At 41.5% G+C, this 21,092-nt stretch overlaps 1 long non-coding RNA gene across 1 annotated transcript in view; it reads left to right on the top strand.

Annotated features, from left to right (window-relative positions):
- Nucleotides 1-348: 348 nt before the first annotated feature.
- LOC123377864 overlaps nucleotides 349-21,092 on the top strand; it is a 40,615-nt gene continuing 19,871 nt past the window's right edge. The window contains exons 1-5 of the long non-coding RNA XR_006582367.1: nucleotides 349-681; nucleotides 1,540-1,689; nucleotides 12,134-12,262; nucleotides 17,363-17,480; nucleotides 20,447-20,556. This is a non-coding gene — a long non-coding RNA (uncharacterized LOC123377864). The remainder of the gene's footprint in view (nucleotides 682-1,539; nucleotides 1,690-12,133; nucleotides 12,263-17,362; nucleotides 17,481-20,446; nucleotides 20,557-21,092) is intronic.

Raw genomic sequence — 21,092 nt, 5'->3', positions numbered from 1 at the left:
AAGTTGCACATTGTAATTTTAAAAGAAAAAATAATTGTCAAAGTGTTTTTCTGCTCTCACCCCTCTGCCCCTGGCTGATGTTTAGAAGGGCCTCTTGGAAAGTTTGTGATTATCATCACCAGACATGTTTAGAGTTACCCATCTGCTTTTCTGTCTAAGCACTCTCCTGCCTTCAGTTTTAGCTTTGCCTCTGCTTTTGTACCATCCTCTTGCAAAGCCTGTGGAAAAGCATGCCTCCTGATGGCCTCCTGAATACAATCCTATGAGAACCAAGAGATGGGATTAGAGAGGTGTTGGGGTGGGAGATGAGTCCATGTGACAGACTTTTTCTTATAAAGTGACCCACAGTACAAAACAGCAGGCAAACTTGTGTGCAACTGTGCTTTGCATTGTCACAAGGTGACAGTCTGACAGGCCCTTCTCCCACCTGTGACTTGTCTGCCTCCCCAGGTGCAGGAAATGAGAGTACTCTATGACTGGGAGGTCATGTGAGTAAATTAGTTCAGGCCCGGTAATAAAAGGGAAGCTTCCAGAAAGGGAGATGAGGCCTGTTTTGCTCTATAGAGTTGAAAGGGGTTAGCATTGATGGAGCTGTGAAAAGGCTGCAGCTGGCCTGAATGATCAGTACAGAGCCCAAAAGGAGAGCTGTGGCATTTCTGACTTAAGAAAGGAAAAAACTATGTGAGTTAACAGTGCAGCTGATCATAGGAGGAGGGTTATAGATCCTGGGAACCAGGGCTGGTCTGGAGGAGTGGTTTGATTTGCTGTTAGAGACTTAATAAATAAAACCTTACAAAGCAGAAATCATAGTTCACAACAAGAATACTGTAAGTAACTCTTTACAAGGGCCCCAGATGGAGCTAAAGCCAGTATCTGTAGGGCCATGTTGTACCACAAGGGGGTGCTCTGAGAGGACTATCTTACACATATGGTATATGGGTAGGGCTTCTATTATATTTGCTTCTACTATAGTATATGCTTTAGAAATCACTCCCTTGTAGTCTGCATTACTGCTCTGTGTAGACGAGCTTTAGGTACAAGTAACCATTGCTGGTGTTTATTGGATAAACTCCAGTTTATTTTTTTTTAAGTGGGGGAGTGTTTTATTGGTGTTTATAAAAACTGAAAATCAGAAGCCCTGTTTATGGGACAGTGCAAATCTGATACTGTCTTCCTGTGGCAAGAGCGAGGTCATTTTGTTAGTGGAGGAAGTGCAATGGTCCATACACAAAGTGCTGTCAAAGCACAAAGAAAACTTATTGATAAACAGAGGAAAAATATTTTTCCCCTCTGTCTTTCAAATTATAGTCCTTTTAGGAGTTAACTTGTAACAATATCAAAATGGTCAGATTTAAATGAGATTTTCAAGACAACCACATCCCTTTACTGTGTATACAGTACTGTACAGAGCATTAGATTTCCATATGTGCTAAGCAGTTTCCTAATTAAAACCTTCCTGAAAATCAGTAATATTATCATATGAGCAGAACATGTGAATGTTTTCAAAAAGTTTTATAGTGTCTCAATTTTGTTTTGTAGGGCTCTGAAGAACAGCGCCCATGATGCAAACATCCCACTCTACATCCTCCGTTCCAGTGCAACCTGTGCTGATGATGCATCAGTCACTGTAGATAAGCATGAGTTAACACATGGAATGCTAACAGAGTACGGCTAGCATCTGAGAATGTGGTAAATTTTTTGTTTTCTCAAACAAAAGTGGATCTGTGATGTTTTCAATATCTTACTTTTATAGGGATTGAGCTTGTAACATTTATTCATGTGTCAAATGCCATTGAAGTCAATGGGACTACTTACATGAGCAAGGATAGCAGGATTGGTCTCAGGTCTTTTAGTGTATTAAGCAAGAATGTTTATGGAGAAAACTATAAATAATCATTTTAAAACTATGATGAAAATTATTTTTATCCTATTTACATGGCAGTTCTACTGCTGAGAGGAGCAATATGAACTGAAAACTGAGTACAGTGGGGCTAGTCATATGCATAAGCTTTTGCAGGATGAGAATCCTGGCACTTTAAAATTGCTTCTGTTAGGAGATTTCCTGCCTGTAGGAATGGATGACTTCCATTGACTATCCTCAAGTTCCTCTAGCTATGACTCTTACTTCCTGCAGGGCAGGAGGAATCCTGTCTACCTTAGGGTTTTTTACTGGCGCCCATCATTGTAGTATCAGAGTGTTTTCCACATAAAATCAGTGAAGACCTAATGGACTTCATGAAGTCTTTGGCACCTCTCTCTTGTTGGGAGTCAAAATTATTCTTGGGTAGTGTTTTTTTTTAATTTTTTTATTCAAACAAAACCCCTATATCTAATACATACATACAAGTCTCAACCATTGAAGCACAGAATAATCCTTTATCAGCCACACAAACTGAACCGCAAATACACTATCTTAAGCCTAATGCAATATACAGTTGTACATGTGAGAAGGAACTATCAAAAATAAGCACTAATCCTGTTTATTTCCTGTGTTAGTTAATATGACAAGGTCACACACAACAACTAGTGTTTTTTAGGAAGATGCACAAAAGATTTAATGAATCTGATTATACAACTGTTTGTCATCTTGATGGTTCATTGGCAATGATAATTAATGCCCTATTGCTTTAATTTAGCACAAGCCAAACTGCAAATTGTTTAACTTAAATAAAGCAGACTGTACTGATCAATGGATATTTAGGAAGGTTGTATTTGAATTTAGTAGATACTATGATGTGATACAATATTGGCATGGATGTGGGGAAGCCAGAATTTAGGTTGAATGTTAATACTTTGGATTTACACAGGTGTGATTGAGCTCAGATTCTGCATCTGAGTCAGTAAGTCTCTAAATCTTTTTCAGAATACATAGGTGATATTTTAAAAAAAACCAATCTTTTCAATAGAATATTCTAATAGTTGTGAAATATCATGTAAAGTTAGGTAGGGGAAAGTCTTTTCTAAAATAAAGGTACAGACACGAAGCCACTCCAATACATTAGTAAGCAGAAGCAAAATATTGATACTCAGTCTTCTTAGTTGCCTCCTCAAACTTCATATCCATAGATTAAAATGCATATTCAGAAAAATTGAGAGTTTTCACTAGTCTCAGGCTGTCTATTATTCAGATGACTGGTAGTGCTGAGGTTTGGCGTATGTGCTGTTAGTGTTGTGGGAATGAATACAGCCCTCCTTCCTTCTTATCAAAGATTGCTTTGGCCATTTGTGTGTCCATGTTCCAAAAAGCTATAGAGTATGCTCCTCCCGATATCATTTTATGCTGTATTCTAAAACCTTCTGAATGATACCTTCTATTTGGCTTGAATTGTGACTCCCCTAGGACTTCTAAGGAGTATGCCATGTTAAGTAAGAATAAATATTACATGTTGCTAAAGAAAAAAATAGTAGGTTGACCTCTTGGTAAGCCCCATATGTTTTATGAGTTTTGAACTAACTTTGGTCCCAAACGTACATAACTTTTGTTCCATTGTGGTTGTTAACCAAAGCTCTGTTATCAAAACATGTTTCAAAGTTAGGAAAGCACAGCAGAGTTCTTCCTATATAAAATGGGCCTGATTCTTTTTTGATGCTAATCATCTTCATTTTCTATGTGTGTTGCGTGTACTCAGCACCTTGCAAGACCTGACCTTACATCACCATCATGTCAAAGATAATCAGTCCTCAATTCATTTAATCTAAAACATCCAAGATTGATGGCCTATCACCAGGGAGTCCTTACTACTCTTGAGTGCATTTAATAGGCTATGTATGAAATATTGCATGCAGGAAAGAAATTGAAATGGGGGGGAAATCTGCATACTTATCTAACTGTAAACATATTACAAATTAAAAGTATTTATAAATAAATGAAAATAAGTGGGTACATTTCTATGGAGAGCTTTACATCAGAAAACAGGTTCAAATCCTTTCCTTCTTGTACGGGGCCCCAAAAGCAGTGGGAATGCTGTGCGGGGGGAAGAGAATGGGAGCAGGTGCGGGAGGGAACTGGGCAGTGGCAGAGAGATAGTGCATTGATTGGATTAATCCTCCACATAAGGAGGGGATTTAGATAGTGTGACCACTACTATAGTCCGCAGTGTTGCCAACTCATGACTTTTACTGTGAGTCTTGGAATATTTGGTGTCTATGTTATATCCCCAGCTCCTGGATTCATGTGAGAATCTTTTTTTTTTTTTTAAAGTTGGTTTCTAGCCCTTATGGCTGCAGAGAAAAGCTTGAAAATGTGACTGAGTGCCCCTGAAAGCTCTGAGACAAGCAAATAAAAAGAATGAAATAATTTTTAAAAATATGATTTTTAAATCAATTTAGTGATTTTTTTTTCCTGAGGCCTGTCTCATGACTTTTGAATGCCTGGGGCTGAGTCCATGGGCTGAAGTATAATCCATAGTACGGCACAGCTGTGCTGGTGCTCTGTGCCCTGCCAATGGATTGGGGTATTCCCCTTTATTCTGACTTGGCTGACGTGAACCGAAGTTGGTATTTAGCCTGTACTTGGTCAGATCCTCAACTAATGTATATTGGTGTAACTCCACTGACTGCGATGGAGCTATGCTGATTGATACCAGCTGAGGATCTGGTTTGCTGCATACACATGATGCTTAGTTTCCTCTCAAACATGTAGATAAAAATGCTGTATTACAGAAATGGAAAACGGGCCTCACATAAACCAAGAGAAACCAATAACTGACAGTCAGTGTAAGAGACATGCAGAAAATTGAAAAGGAAACAAAATAGTTTGGATAGTGGTCAAAATACAGGCCTCTGCAAAGGACTGAAAGGGAGTCTGTAACAGAAGGAGAGCTATCCTGGCTGTGAAGGTTCAATATGGCTGGCGTTTCCTGGCAACCAGTCTCTTGCATATCCTCTAGGGAACCTCAGCTGGTGACACTTTGGCACTGTTTCTTGCTCTCTGTGAAATGATATTCCTGTATCCCAGCTACCAGAAAATACATCAGCAGCAATCCACTATGTGAGTCCAATACCAGTTCAGATTTTCACACAATCCCTTGGATATACCTATTTTATTTTAAATTAATTTTCATCCAGGCAAATCACATTCTCTGTAATCTCTGTGCTTTATTCCCCAAAGGCAGCTGTGTTAGTATAAGTGTAATCAGATCCTGAGGTGGTATATGTGCATTTTCACAGGTACAAAGACCTGCTGTACATCTAAAATATTCTGTCCCTCCTTTCAATAGAACCCTACCTATAGAGATGTATAGACATTACCACTGTTGGCTATACAATGTACATGCAATGTGGGACTAGCTTAAGCATCTAGTTAACTAAAAGCGTGGCTAAAGGCCTGAGGAGGAAACTGAAAAAGCAGCAAAGCACTGTATAAGTATGATACATTGTGTAGCCAATAGAGGGCAGTGCTGCACATTCAGACAGACATTACACCAGGCTCAAAAGGCATCAAATGGACTAATTTTTACTCTTTTCAGTCCCTTTCATTAGCTGTCATCAATTTATTTCCAAGCTCATTGTAAAAACAAAATGTAGAGAGAATCTGAATGTGTATTGCATTCATTTCACAGTGGATGGACAGTGTGATGGGTTGTACCTGGCCTTTGTGGCTCCCTACAGGAGGCTCTGTGGTCCTACTACATCCTGCCCCAGCAAAGGTGGGTCCTCAAGGCCAGCTAGGGAGGTCTCATGGAAGCAGCCAATCAGCAGCCCAGCAGGCTCAGATAAAAGGAGCTTCATGGTTTTAGCAGGGCAGTTCTGGGCTGGGACCAAAGGGGCAAGGAAAGGGGCTTCTCTCTGGCCACAGAAGCTTGACTGGCTGCATTTGCTTAAGTTGGGGGAGAGAGGACCTGAGAACTTTAATCCTAAGGTCAGGGGTGAAGATAAAGGAGCCAGTTGGGAAGAGGTCCAGGGAAACAGCAGCAACTAATTGAAGTGAGTGATATGTGACGGGTGTTGGAACCTGGAATAGTGAGTGGGGCTGGGTTCCCCCATCAGCAAAGTGGTGTTAGCTCTGAGCAGGGGACAAGGCTCCTTTAAAAGCCTGAACAAAGGCCTGAATTTAAAGGGTCCAGAGTTGGGGCTGAAGACCCTGGTGAGGACAGATAGACTGTTTTTGTTGGACTCTACTATCTTGGAAGGGGTTCATTTTGACTCTAACCAGGCTAGAGCATTGAGCCACCGAAGACCTGCCAACCAAGTTCAACAGCCTGCTGCTTCAAGAGGCACCAGGGGATGAGAAAAGGACTGCCATGCCACATCCAGCCACTGGGAGGCGCACAGGAAAGTTACAGACAGATATAGGGATCTGGGATCTGCAGGAGACTTTGAGAATTGTGCTATGTTCAGACTGAGAGCTTGTCTGGTGACAGCAAAAACTTCCTGATGGATGTACACCTCCTCTTCTATGTGACATCTAAGGTGGACATTAATTATTTTGAACTCTGCTTGTCCTCTTATTTTAATTTTTAAATTGGGCTTGAACCTGATACTGTGTTTTCTTTTAGTAAATATAATTCTTATGAAAAGTCCCAGTCTCATGGCACTGAGGAATTTAAGTTCCTTTTTATCTACAGAAAAAGTACCGCACAGGTATTGGTGGCACCAGCTCCCCCATCGTTGCCTTTTCCTCGCTGAGATGAGAGAAGAGCTTGGTGTGCCTGTCCATTCATTCCTGGGCCTATGAAGTTGCCACCCAGGGTGCCAATAGCAATGGCAGCTTTGTGATGTATTTATCTGTCCAGGTGGGGTCTGCCCTGTAACCACTAACTCTTCCACAAAGGCAGTCTAACAGCAATAGAAAGTGGTGATTTTTGGTACTTCAGTATGAGCCTCACTCAGGCATCTCAAACTGAGGATCTTCGAACTATCCAGTCTGTGCCAGCGCTCTTTTTTTTTAAATATGTTTAGAGTTTCTGATCCAAACAGAATCTGTGCTAAAAAATATTTCTACTCACTTCTTGTTTCTTTAAATTTTAATAATTTTCATCACCAGCAATGTCAAAAATATCAGTTATGGGGAGGCAAACCAGATGGTGGATACGGCAACATAAATTTCACACAAATAGGGAATTATGAAGTTTTGAGCTATAGGCAGGTTTTTTTTTTTTTGAAGAGGAAGGAGAAATAATCCAGAGAAGTCCATTTATACATGTAGTGAATTTGGAAAGCTCTGTGTGTACTTTACAAATATGGTGTTCTCTCTCAATTAGAAATCAGCAAATGTGTTGCAATTCCAGACAGTCATCTGTCTAATAATCAGTCTTGCTAGAATTCACTCAGACATATAGGATCAAATTCCGACAGGGTGTCGCTTAACCTGTTTAGACCTAAAACAGAAGTATGTTATATTTGGGAGAGTGATTACTGCTAGATGTGCTAATGTCAAAACAAGACTATTTTTCATTACACTTTCCCTAGAGTGAACATTGCTGAACTCACAGTTGTCCTGTTTGTCTCAGCCTAAAACCAGCATGGCTGCCTATTTACCTACACTTCCAACTAGAGTAACTTCACTTCTCGCTTTCAGTGTGGAAACCATTGTTCTTGTCACAGTACCATGTTTAAAATACTGATCAACTGTGGAAAAATTGTACAGTCATGCCAAGTAAAGGGAAATTGCCACCAACTGAAGCATAGTTACTGGTTTATTTGATTTTTAAGTGAGTTACAGTCTGTTTGAAAATAATGGATTGACAGATGTGGATAGACTTAGGTGTTTAATCTATGCAAAGGTACAGCCTGGGCAGTAGGAGTAGAAATGGGAGTGTGCCTCAGATGTACTCCAGAGGGACTACCACTAGGAGTGACCAGATTCTCCATTCCCTGTGGTGTTATCAGTCCTTGGCTACTTTGCAGAGACAATGGCACTACATTTGGCTTTGGGAAATATATATTTGTCCACTAGGAACTGGTCTGAGATCACCCTCACACAGACCACTGAACCACGATCAGATTCTAACAACTTTAGATCACTATCAGCCAGATCTGAAATTGATGCAGCCGCTTCTGTGAAATGATCCATGTCCAATTACTAGTCCCCTGGTCAGTTGCTGATTCCCTATAAGTGCTGTATGTGGTAAGGGAGAGGCATCATACAGAGGATACATTTGTAAGTGCCTGCTGAAGAGGAGTTCTGATGAAGACACTGTTGGCACAGTTACTAGTAAGTTCTTTTTTTTTTAATGGTGACTTTTTTGATGTCAAAGAAATTATTTGTATGTAAAATCACAAGAAAACTGCCTAACCTTATCTCAGTGCAGACGGTGTTACATTTCTTTATTTCTCTAGGGCACTAAATCTCATGGCTCTGTCATGATGCATAAAATTGTTCCACTTCGATTCTCTTTATCTGAATCTTCCTTTTATTTAAAAGATGGGAGGTTGATGAAGATGCATATAAAAGTCCTGCATATAAAAGTAGCCTGGTGCTACAGTTGATAGTGTGCAGAGTTCGGCTGGGGATATATTTCGGTCCCTTATTGTTTTCTGTTTATACACAACCTGCCCTCAGGTGCTAATTAGCTGCAAGAACTGCATATACAAACAATATTGTTGTGTTTTTTCTATACAAATACATTTGTGGTCAAAGTGAATGTTACCGGGTTACTTCTTGTTTCCAGATATCTAGGACACTAATAACATGATTGCAAAGATTTCTGAGACAAATTTTTCATCTTGAACTAAGTTCTACTTTATTTAGGCTTGGACTATAGGTGTTGAAGGTTAATTCCTCGATAAGTCATTCTTGATAATATGCCAGATGCAATAAATAAGTTTCAATATTGGTACTGTATGTTATCTTCTTTCAGTACACCATGACCACACATAGCATTTGCTTACATTAAACAGGGGTGGTCTTTGTCAACAACCATACTCAGCTGGCTTTTGGCTTGATTCCATATTGTGTATATTGGAACATACTCCTGCATAGTCTGCTTTGATTAGATCACACAGACAAATAGGATTTGGAGCATGTGAAAAGTTTCCTCAGGGACAGCTTTAGGACACAGAGGAACAAAGGAATATTGGAACAGACCAATGGTGGTCTTAGTCCACTAAGGTGCTTCTGAGGATAACCATTGACAGGATTGTATTTTCTTCAGGACATCTTATTTTTCTTGGTAGAAGACAAGATTACTTACTTCCTGTTAACTACGTTTTTAGGCTAATAGTTTATGGGGATCAGGTTTTAAGGAGACTTGTAGATACTTAAGGAACAGTGATATACTGATTTCTGGCTGAACACTGCGCTTCAAAAGCGGCTATGATAAAAAGAACCAGAGAGTTGTCTCTGTGGGTTTATCTAGCACAAATGAACACCAATTACAGTGTATTCTTTCCACTGGGGCTTAGTCCATCATTTTGTCTAATTATAGTATGAATCCCACAATGGAAAAATCCCTCATTCTGTAAAGAACTAATTCCAAATCGAAATCCTAAAAATCTTAAACAACTCCAATTATACTGCATTTCTTAATACATTAGCCGGCCAGAGAAAGTATATGCCATCCGCTCACTATATTAAAATGCTCTGGGCGTGAGAGGGAGAAACTGCAATCATAGGAGACAAAAGAGAATATCAAATAACTTACTTGACCTCTTCTCAGCCTCACTATGGGCTTTTATTAAGTTTAAGGCCTGGTCTACACTTAAGAGTTTTATCAGTATAGCTATGGCAGTTAGGGTATGATTTATTTTTTCCCCCTGACATAACTGTGTTGGTAAAAACGCTATCGAAGATGCAGTTATACTAGTATAACTTTTACACTGAAATTTTTAACTGACATAACTATTTTGGCCAGAGGTATGACTTTGTGTTTTTTACCAAAAGTTATATAGATAAAAGCCCTAATACGGCTGCACTTATGCTGGTATAAAGCTGATTTAGACTAGAATAGTTATTCCCCGTTCTGTAGGGAATAGCTGTACTGCTGTCAATATATTCACATCATAAAACCACATCGCAGTCAGTAATACTTAGCACATTTGTTGCCAGTCCCAACTGAGAGGCAAAGACAAGATGTTCCTGGGCCCTGAATTGCCCTGACCACAGAAGTGTCTCAGCATCGGGGTGCGGCAGTAAGGGAGATGCCCATACTGGACTTATTCTTTGTAGAAAGGACTTCAGTTCCCATTGCTGCCAATTTAGCAGCTTTCAGCGACATTAAATGCACTTAGTATGCAGCGCTGGCAAACAGTAAAATAAAAATCGACTGGCTGTTAACTTCAGACAGGCAACTATGAAGTCAAACAAGGGCACACACAGAATGTATTCTTAGCCACAACTCCACAGGCCACAGTCTTTGCTCTGGGGCTTGTACAGCGCACACTGTGATATCATCGAGAGCCACCCAAGGGCAGAATTTATGTTCTTGCACCTGAAAAGCAGGCGTGCTTAAATCTGGTTTGGTGAAGCCAGGCTAGGGGAAGCAAAGCTTAGAATGAAATCAATACTTCCCCTTCTGAAATCAATAGTCTCTGCAGGGTCTATGAGGTTTTGTTTGCTTGCTTCTTTTCTTTCTCCATTCCCAGGAGCATGTCTGCATTGCAGACTGTTTGCATTTAACATTTTTCTCTCCACATCTATAATATGTCTTCCAACAGAGGATATAAAAAAAATGAGGTAAGCCTCAAACCACCACTGGGAGACAGTATCTCCCCCGCCTTTTACAGATGGGGAGAAAGATGACGTAAGTCTGTGACCAAGGTGGGAAGAGAACCCAGATTTCCCAACTGCCAATCCTGTGCTTCAGACCTCTTCTTCTCTCCAATATCCAGCACAGACTTGATTGGTGCTATTGAGGAGATTGAAAATGACAGTTACGTTTCAAATCTCTGCTGTGGATTATTCAAAAGACTGCAATGACTGAAAAGAAAACAAACTAGTAGGGAATACAGCTGCAAGTCTTTCCAAACACAACTCAGCAGAAGGTGGTTATAGAAAAGAAAGATTAGAGTACTCCTAAAGAACAAGGTAACAATCACTTAAGAATGAAATCACTGTACTTAAACACATTGCTAGACACCAGTGTAGTCAATACAGTGTTCTGTTCTGCGTTTCAGCACTTATTAAAGAGACACTGTTCATGTGAAAATTTCCTGAAACCTGTATTCCCATATCTACCTCTCTGGTGAAAGCTAATTATAACTCTTCACTCCTGAGAAAGGCCTCGCTTACTCACAAACACTGAGTGAAGGATCTTCCAGACTTACTAAAGAGAGAGAATAAACGGCCTTCCCAGGAGGTGTACTGCATGTTGTATTTATTTACAGATTTTTTTTTTTAAAGAAAAGATAATGACTAGATGAAATGACACCTGACTTACTCCAGGAACAGGCCAGTGTAAATAAACACACAACTCATTTTAGATTAGCAAGCCACCCTGATTTCCACAGAAGTGGGCATTTGCCCGCTATGATAATGCAAATGATAATCACCACAGTGACAATGTATGGAATCTCCTGGGAGTCTGACGGTAGCTCCCAATGATCCCAGTAGATGGGGATGTTGTTTGCTGGGTTTATCTTTTCTTGGTGGGTGGGAGAGGAGAAGGTAAAAGAATTAGTATACACCTATGCCTGAGGCTACAAAAAGTAAGCAATTTTTTTTGCCTATCCCTCTACCCTTCAAAAAAAAAATAGACAAACCCAGTAACTGAAAAGTCCCCCTATGAAAGTGGCTCTCAGATTGGTCCGAGAGCATGTGATGATGGCCCATGGAGTGCTGAATGATCCCATGGGCCTGGCTCCTCCTCCTTTCATCTTTAAATCACATTAAAAGAAGCCAAAATTATATTAAATATCTTCCTGGTATTAACTTTTCTATCTAAGTGATTGTTGCCAGAGCACCGATATGTCAACATAATTGCGAGGGGAGGTGTATACGAGACAGTCTGTCTCTACATACATACACACATGCATTTGTATGTTTATATAAAGGTTTATGGATAAACCAGGCACCTGTTGTAGTTGATCCTAGCCCAGGGGACAGCTTGCTATAGGGGACTTGTTAAAAATTGGTTGCTCTTGGGAGAAAAGATGTCTCAGGCACTCTGCATTCAGAAGACTTTGCCTGGTAGTTGGGTATAGTTTCTTATTTGCCTTCTGCTGTAATTTGGTTTGCATATTGCTTGTTTCTCAGATTCCGCTGCCAGAGAGGTAACATAAATCTAAGTAACAAGTGAGAAATGCCTACAGTCTCTGGAACCACACATTCCGTTCCCAGCTGGGCTGACTCTGTGCTTCATCCTTCCAGAGTAGATACGTTAAGGTAGGTGAGGTTAAAGGAGGAGACAGAATAAGTATGATATGGGCAGCCAGAGTGCAAGCTACCCCAAGGTTGGCTTACTCCTGTGTTCAAACCCTGACCTGGAAGAACTATCTCTTGCATGCAGAGAGTAACTGAGTGTCATGCCTATTCAGTCCTTGGGCTCTTTGTTGCGACTGCCACTTATGATGGTGGTTTCTTTTTGTGATGGAAAAAGGACTGCCAGTGAATAGTGCTGTCTAGTTCAAGATTAGTCCCATATTTCACTGGTCTGTTAGGCCAGCCTGTGTTAAAAAAGGAAACCTAGTATAATTTCTCAACAAGTATTTATCCTCATCTTCTACTTGGTGGATCATTTCTGGGGAGAGATATACGGTGCAGTTTATGATGAGATAAATATTATGCAAAGCTAAGCACTAGGGCAAAAAAAAGAAAAAACAACAGTAGCACATTTAGGCATACAATGAATTCTCATTGAAATTCTGAGTTTTGAGCCTTATTAATTAAATTGACTCCCACTGCTTTTATAGGGCACTTACCATGCTATGTAAATTTCACATCTGTCTTTTTATATTCAGCACAAATACACATACTAAAAAAGCTTTGGTTTGGTCCCTGTTTGTTTCTGGCTTTCTTTGTGACAGAGGAAAAGGACATCTGGGCTCTAACTTTGGGTATGTCTTCACTACCTGCCGTATCGGCGGGTAGCAATCGATTTCTCGGGGATCGATATATCGTGTCTCATCTAGACGCGATATATCGATCCCTGAACGCGCTCCTGTCGACTCCAGAACTCCACCAACCCGAACGGCGGTAGCGGAGTCGACATGGGGAGCCGCGGACATCGATCCCGCGCCATGAGGACGGTAGGTAATTCGATATAAGATACTTCGACTTATCTTAGTTGCGTATCTTAGATCGATTTTCCCCCGTAGTGTACACCAGCCCTAAGTCTTCTTAGGTTACATGGGTGTATCTTGTGCTCTGCAATGAATCATTCCTATGACCTGTCATGCATGTCTTGCCAGCAGTCTGCGTTGAGTTAGTAAAGCACATAGTCTACAGGAGGAAGCTAGATGTTGCACATCTTTGAACACAAATGTCCACAGAGATGCACCTTTTTTGTGCAACCATCACTGTACATATTACTAGTCTCTCTCGTTTACCTGGTGTTTCTTCTACACAAGTGTAGAATCCACACTCAGACCTAGAAGCTTTGGTTGTCAATATGTGCGTATCACAATGCTGGCTGCTCCTTCGTGGGTGATCTTGGGCAAGTCACATCTGAGAGCTTCCGTTTCCCCGACTGGAAAAAAAAAAAGGGGCAATTATGTTGAACTATTAAGGCTCCTCAGTAGCCAGAGTGGTAATAGAGCTCAAGGATTTGTCTCCATGCCCTCGGCCTAACACATGAACTCTCTCTTAGGTAGCTTGTTTCAGAATTGAGTGAAAAAACTTTTCAAACACCACAAGAGTGAATCTATTTTTTGTTCAAAATTTTCAATGAAAACTGAATTTTCAGAAATGGTTTATATTTTGGGGTTGGTTCATGAACTCTAAACGAGACAAAAGTCACCAGGGAGGTAAAATCCCACCTTGCAATTTTTTTTTTTAACAATTGCCTTGCTATAGTAACCACACACTTAGCCAGTACACTACATACACATGGTTTTCTGATTGTTTTGCTGCAAATAACTTCATTCTGGGTCTAGAGGCAGGTAGTAAGGTGGGGAAATGTTGAATCAGGCTGTAACTTGATGGAGTTGCCAGCAGAAATGAAACAAAGGCAAAGCAGTCTTGGCATTCTGATCCTGGCCAGACTCTTTCTCCGATTATGGCTCTTCTAGTTGCAAATCTGTGTATGGAGAGTCTGTCTCTGCTGTGCTTATCTGCCAGCTGTCATTTCAGTGTTTGTTTCTACAGTAGAACTGCAAAGAGCTTTGAAATTACGTACATGCTACAATAGTACATCAATGAAAACGAGGCATGTTTAGAACTCTCATTTTTTTCCTTTTCATGTCTATGTATTTAACAGCAACAGCAAAAACAAAGGTTATTTTCTTTTGCATGGTTGTGGAAATAACCTTTCCAACATGAGCCAAGTGAAACCCAATGATGTGTTGTCTTCATGAGTTCACAGACTGCCAGGTTCAGTGCATCTAGGGCTGCTCAGAACTTTTCAAAGCTGCAATCGGGTGAAAAAATCTGTGAGCAACTGTGAAACTCACACTAGTTTCACTCTTGTTGCCAGTTGGGGTGGGGGGAAAATTCCCCTGGCTGCCAGTCTCTGTACAGCAGCAATCCATCAATGACCCAAATGGGAGCCTTCTGTGCATTTAAATGTGCTTCAGCATCAGAGAGATCAGAGGTATGTTGACAGACCAATGTTTTGTTTTTCGTTTTGTTTTGCAATCAACTTGAATTCGTTTGAATTAAAGTTGCTAAGGCAGTGGACCCCAGCCTTTTTGTGGCCAGTAGCACATTCATGTTTTCAGAAGAGTGTGGCAGGCGCCAACAATTTTTCAAGGCTTATTTTGTATTTGTACATTAAATAATACAAAAAAATCATATTTAATATAACATAATATATGAATCAAGAGAGAAGCCGCGAGGACAGAGAACACTGGCGCCCGCAGCCCCGGCGTACTCTGTCCCCAGCAGGTGTGGGGCCCTGGCTTCTCTCCCCTGCTGGGCAGTAGGCGGGCCCCACACCCTGCCTGGGACCGAGAACACCGGCACCCGCAGCCTGCAGCCCCGGAGTTCTCTGTCCCCGGCAGGCACGGGGCCACAGCTTCTCTACCCCGCTGGGCACTAGGCGGGCGCACATTAATGACCTGGCGGGTGCCATGGCACCCATGGGCACCGCGTTGGGGACCACTGTGCTAAGAGATTAGAAACTATAGTATGTCTTAACTATAGTATGTCTTATTTGCTTGATTGGCACCCGTGTTTGCCTAGCCTGGGTCTAAGCAGCCACACTGCAAAGTGGCACTACAGTTACTGTGTCCTCACTGGTGCTTCACTTACCTGTGTCTTGCTAAGACTTCTGGGGGCATAGCTCATGGTTCTTAGTGCTGCAGTAAGTTAAGCAGCCCTATGATTCTTTCCCAGTGAATTGTGGAAGAGCTTGCCTGTCTCTCTGGGCACCCAGGGGAAATTGTAGAAAGGCATTGGAGGACATTTGGCTCTCAAGTAATCTAGCCTGTGTTCTCACTGCCAAGTACATGTGGTGACCCTTAGGCTTTAGCCTATGGCCATAGACAAGCCAGCCAGCTTGGGTTTAAAGCATCACCAAAATCCTGGATGTGGTTCTTGTATGTGTGTTTGGGGATGGGGGAATGAGGGGCAACATCTGAATAAGAGCCCCAGTTAACTCTGCATTGAAGAGGGACTCGAGGTGGGACTTGAATTAGTTCAAGGACTTCAGGTATCATTTTTTCATTCAAATGCCAAGTTTAAAATATGTTACAGTGAATGGGCCAATGATTTGGATCAAAGGTCTAGGGCCTAACATGGCTGTGAGGGAGGTAACCTTTCTTGAACCATATGTGGCCACATTAGTGCTCCCCAGACTTTGTGCCTGAGTGCAGGGTGGAGAGAGAACAGAGGCTGTGTGCCTGGGTGAGTTTGACTCGCTTATGCAGAAAATTGACTGAAAGAATGACTGACTGGAATCATGAAGTTCATATAACATTTATTTCTCATGAGTCCTTATTCTAGACAGATCCCTGAACTTCTACTTGATCCCTGAAGTTAGGTGTCCCCTCCCTCTAGCTTAGAAAAGGATTGGGCTTCCCGTAGGGGCCATCAGTGCCTCTCTCTAGGTTAGTCAGAGGGACACTCCACATTTCCCTGGGTTGGGTTCACTGCCTCTCTAGTGCTTGCAGTTGCTAGGGCAGACACTGAGAAAATGAGGCCAGAAATTGAAACCAGGGTATGTCCTAGTTATTTATTTTCCATTAATAGTTTGCAATCTAAATATTTGACTGTTAGTCTTAGTAAGTTTGTTATATTGTTATATTACTTAAGTCCAATAGCACCAAACCATTAAATGGGTCATCTGGATAGATCCCTGTGTCTGTAAAACCATGAGAGTGAGTGTCAACTAGTTGGCTTCTAGGAGTACAAAGTAATTCTGGACCTTATTGGAGAAATAATTTTAAAGTGACCACCCTAGAATACATGAAAGATACTTATAGCTTGCAAACAATAAAATCATCGGAGAAAGTAACAAAAACCATTCCTGAGGTCTTATCCAGTGATGGCTAGTACCATGTGATTAATCTTTCCCCCCCCTCTCCAGTTATAAATTTACATAAAAACTAAATTCACATTAATGTCCATATAGGTATTATTTATAAATTGTATCTGAATTGGACAGATGCCTTCCTGATTGTCACTGACCCACCTCGGCTATTAGCTAAATATAATCTACTGCTGAATGAGTTCCTCCTGCCTACATCTAAGAAGATGCCAGAACACCTTCCATAAAAATCACTCTGCCAAAACCAAGTTTAATGTTATTGTTCATGCAGAACGTTAACTGCCTTGGAAGATGGACTTAATCTTCCTCTGTTGTGAAAGGACTAGGGGAAATCTGCATATAGAGCAATCCAGGGAGAGGGGAGGAGAACCTAGTAAACTAGGAGTTAACTTTTCATCCCGCTCTTTGCTTGTTGATTTTGAAGCCTAGGCAAATGGTAATTTTTTCTTTTAAAAGCACCCAGGTGAACTTTAATATCTGTAAACTTCTCATATCCCTTTTGGACCTTTATTGTCTCTACAGATCTGAGGTTGATGAAGGACACACAGCCCCTCATAGAGTCTAACCTTTATGCTCAATGCCTTGAAGCCACGACTGTAAAACAGCACTAGTGCATGTGTAATGTTTGTGTCGTGAATGAATGCTGCTGTAAAATATTAAATTCATACCCAGATCTTCACAGTTAGATAGATAGCAACTGAAAACTGATATCGGAGATCCCCTAGCTTTGCTTGATTCCTATAGAGGAAGAAGTCCTAAATTCTTTCTCAGCATCTCTTGTGTATTTATCAATATGTATAAGACTACACTTGAATGCTTTTTGTGTGTCATTTTTACAGTCCTTTCTGAGTATGTTAAAAGTATCAAGCAGCCACCATCACCCATCAGAGATCCCCACCATGAAAGTTAATAGAGGGTGTTTGGACAGATTGTGAATCAGGATTTTTAGCTCTGAAGGTATGTTTGTATTTTATCTTTTGCTGTTTTAACATACATTCATTATGTGGTAAAACATGACTGTAGACGGACACACATTTTTTGCAGGACACCGGATTAAACATGATTACGAACAAGCATGTGTGTTCTGTCTATATTAGAATTTACAGTCACGTTTGTCATGACGAGAGCCAGCCTTCAGGGTGGATGATCTCAGATTTTACCATATGTTAGCTAACACCAGGAAAGAACACTCCCTTTTTCCTCATGAAGACAAGGCCCAAGTGCAAAGCAAAGTCTTCATCCTTGATTAAGGCAACTAAGCTAATGGGCAATTTCATACCATTTGCTTTTCTCAACCAGAGTTGGGAAGAGCGTGTTTTTGGCCTTGTCCCATCTTAAAAAAAGAAAACTTTCCTTTCCTGGAGCCTGATGGTTACCCTTTGCTGAACTTTGTTGTCGCAAAGTTCAATTCACCACTGGAGCCCTGTGATGATGAGAAGATGTCTGTTTGTTTAAAAGCATATACTGTAAGCCGTTCCTGCCCTATTCCCCACTCAAGGGTTTATTAATGCAGTGTTCTCAGTAATGTCAATAGGAATTATACATATGGGATGAGAGAAGAATAAATCCCATAAAAATGTAGATGTCCAGTTATGTCCAATTTGTGTGCGGGGTGGGGGGAGGATTCTTGGCAACCTTTATGCTAAATATGATGGGAGAATTTTTGAGGACTATTAAGGGCAGTTGTGATGGCTTCTGTTTCCTGATGATTGTGAGTTTGAGTAAGGTTATCAGATTCGAATAGGGCTGGACTGTAACCTTACAGTCCAGCCTAAGGAAGGAGCGATGTGTAGTTGCCCTCTACCAGGAGAAGGGTAGGAACCAAATTAGGACTCAGTCAGTCAAGCCTGGTCCTTTGCTCTAGGGTGGAAGTGATCTGCAAAGGCTCTGGCAATCCAGGTAGCCCACACAGAGTATGGGGGCTCCTTACATTCCCTTATTCTCCTGCATGGGTGCACAGCCGGGCTTACATTTAATCTCATCTAGTAGTACCTTACTTCTGTGATTCTCCAGCAGTCCTAATGATTCAGTTGAAATCAGTGGGACCACTGGAGGAGTATATGACTCCTCCACGTGGCCCTACTATGAACTGCTGGCCCTGTGCACATTATGGTGATAGTATAAAGCAGCCAGCTGTTTCAGAATTGATTTATAGTATCTCTTAGGTTTTATAAAAATAATTTTTAGCAGATGGACAAGTGGGAAGCAAACAAAGCCTGTGGAGGGAAAAGGTGGTAAAATGAGACCACAACATTACAGATCCAGCAACTCAGTGCTTAAATTGCAGTCGCAAAGAGTCCTGTGGCACCTTATAGACTAACAGACGTATTGGAGCATGAGCTTTCGTGGGTGAATACCCACTTCGTTGGATGCATGTCAATTGCAGTCGTCATTTAACATAACCAAACCAATACCAAAGCCCACTGAATCCTGCCAACTCGAATAGACCCACAAAGGCAAATTCCAGCCAGCAATCCCTTTCCCCAGAAGGCCCATGCTCCTGAAAATTACAAATAGGAACAAAAAGACTACAAATGGAGAACATGTATTTTATTTGTTTCTTTGAGAAATGCAGACTTTAAAATTTGCTAGCCTTGAAAAAGACAAGCAGTGCATACAATGTGAATATGTGTTTTCTAACAAAAATATATATAGGTCTTGTGTAAATAGCCTATTGAGGGAGCATACCAGGGCATAGGGCATACTGAGCTGAACAGCTACTTGCTGTCTGAAATGGAGACACTAAACATCGGAAGGGAAAAGTGGTGCTGTATGTTGGTAGCTCTGGCTGCCTTTCCTGGGCAGTATTGTATAGAAATATATTATCTGCCCAAATATAATATATGATTAAATATAAATGGATCAACCTTTCATTTACAATATATTTATTAAATCTATTTTTGAATAAGAGTACTTTTATGAGTTAAAATATTTTAACAGAAAATTAAGGGCCCAAGTCTGCCACTGAATTAATTGCTATTAGGATTGGGCCCAAAATTAATTTGTGTGTCATTTTTCTTTGTACTAAAATATCTTCATTAAATATATAGATATATCTGCAGCTCTCTCTGTTTCTTGGGAGCAAAACTTTTCCTTCTCTGGGTGGTTGTGATAGAAGATGATTATTTCATAGAGACTATTCATTGCCACATGGGTTAAGGAATGGTCAGAATCCTACAGCTCTTGTACAATTTTAAAAAGGTCCTGAAAAAGATGGCAGTGGGACTTAAGATTGCATTGGGGTAAATACATACTTTAGCCAGTATTCTGTGCTTTTGCTGCTGAAAGAATGAAACTGTATCAAGAAAACCAATTTTTATATCCTTAACATACATGACAGCATGGCTCAGTTAGTAGCAATCTGTCTTAGCAGGATTTAGGTTTCAATCCTAGAACAAGTAGAATCTGGACTCCTAAGCAGTGTTGATAGAGCATCACAACAGGGAGAGTGCTGCACTCTTAGAGGTACCATCCCTCAGATGAACTGTTAAGACAAGGGCCTGTCTAGTACAGTGGTTTTCAAAGTTCGGGTCATGACCCAGTACTGGGTCGCGGAATGCAAGGCACTGGGTCGCCTTGCTCAGCACCCACGGACCCTGGTGGCCAGCCAGTAAAAACTAGAAGTCCCTACGTGTTCTGACACCGCACTGAGCCCCGGAAGTGGCCAGCAGCAGGTCCGGCTCGTAGGTAGGGGGGCTATGGAGCTCTTCACACTGCCCCTGCCCTGAGCACCAGATGGCCAATGGGAGCTTGGGGGGTCCAGTGGCTGCGCGCGAGAGGCACGCGGAGCTGCTTGTGCACCTCCACTAGGGTGACCAGATGTCCCGATTTTATAGGGACAGTCCTGATTTTTGGGTCTTTTTCTTATATAGGCTCCTATTTACCCCCCCACACCCCATCCTGATTTTTCATACTCCACCTAGGAGCTGGACCTGCTAGCCGCTTCTGGGGAACAGCGAGGTCTGCGGTGCCAGGACAGGCAAGAAGCCTGCCTCTGCATCCCGGTTGTGCCACTGACCAGGAGCCACCGGAGGTAAGCCCACACCCCAAACCCAAGCCCCAGCCCTAAGCCCCCCCCGAACCCAGAGCCACTTCCTGCACCCCAGACTCCTCATCCCTGGCCCCACCCCAGAGCCAGCACCCCCAGCCCAGAGCCCTGACACCTTCCTCCCAACCCCCTACCCCAGCCCAGAGTCCCCTCCCACACCCTGAACCACTCACTGGCATCAACAATTTTCTTCAACTGCGTCGCCAGAAAAAAAGTTTGAAAACCACTGGTCTAGTAGATGCTCGAGTGATGATCCCATGGCACAAGAGTACAGGATAACCTGTGACCGGGCCTACATTTCTCTTCCAGGCAAATACAATCTAATGTCCAAGGCTGTGTGGGAGATATTGCTGAAATATATTGGATGTTGTGTTTGCTTACATAGTTACTGCACTAACCGTTTTCCATGTTGAGCCTGCATCTCATGGAGTACATTGAGTACAAAAGGTGCTATTCTATATGGAGAAAGAGTCTTTAAACAGTCTTCCAGTCAAAACAGCAGTGACAATAATGCTAATCCT

Source organism: Mauremys mutica, chromosome 9, assembly GCF_020497125.1.
Source record: "Mauremys mutica isolate MM-2020 ecotype Southern chromosome 9, ASM2049712v1, whole genome shotgun sequence".
Lineage (NCBI taxonomy): Eukaryota > Metazoa > Chordata > Testudines > Geoemydidae > Mauremys > Mauremys mutica.
Note: the sequence above shows the minus strand (reverse complement) of the source record. Positions and strands in the feature narration are given on the sequence as shown.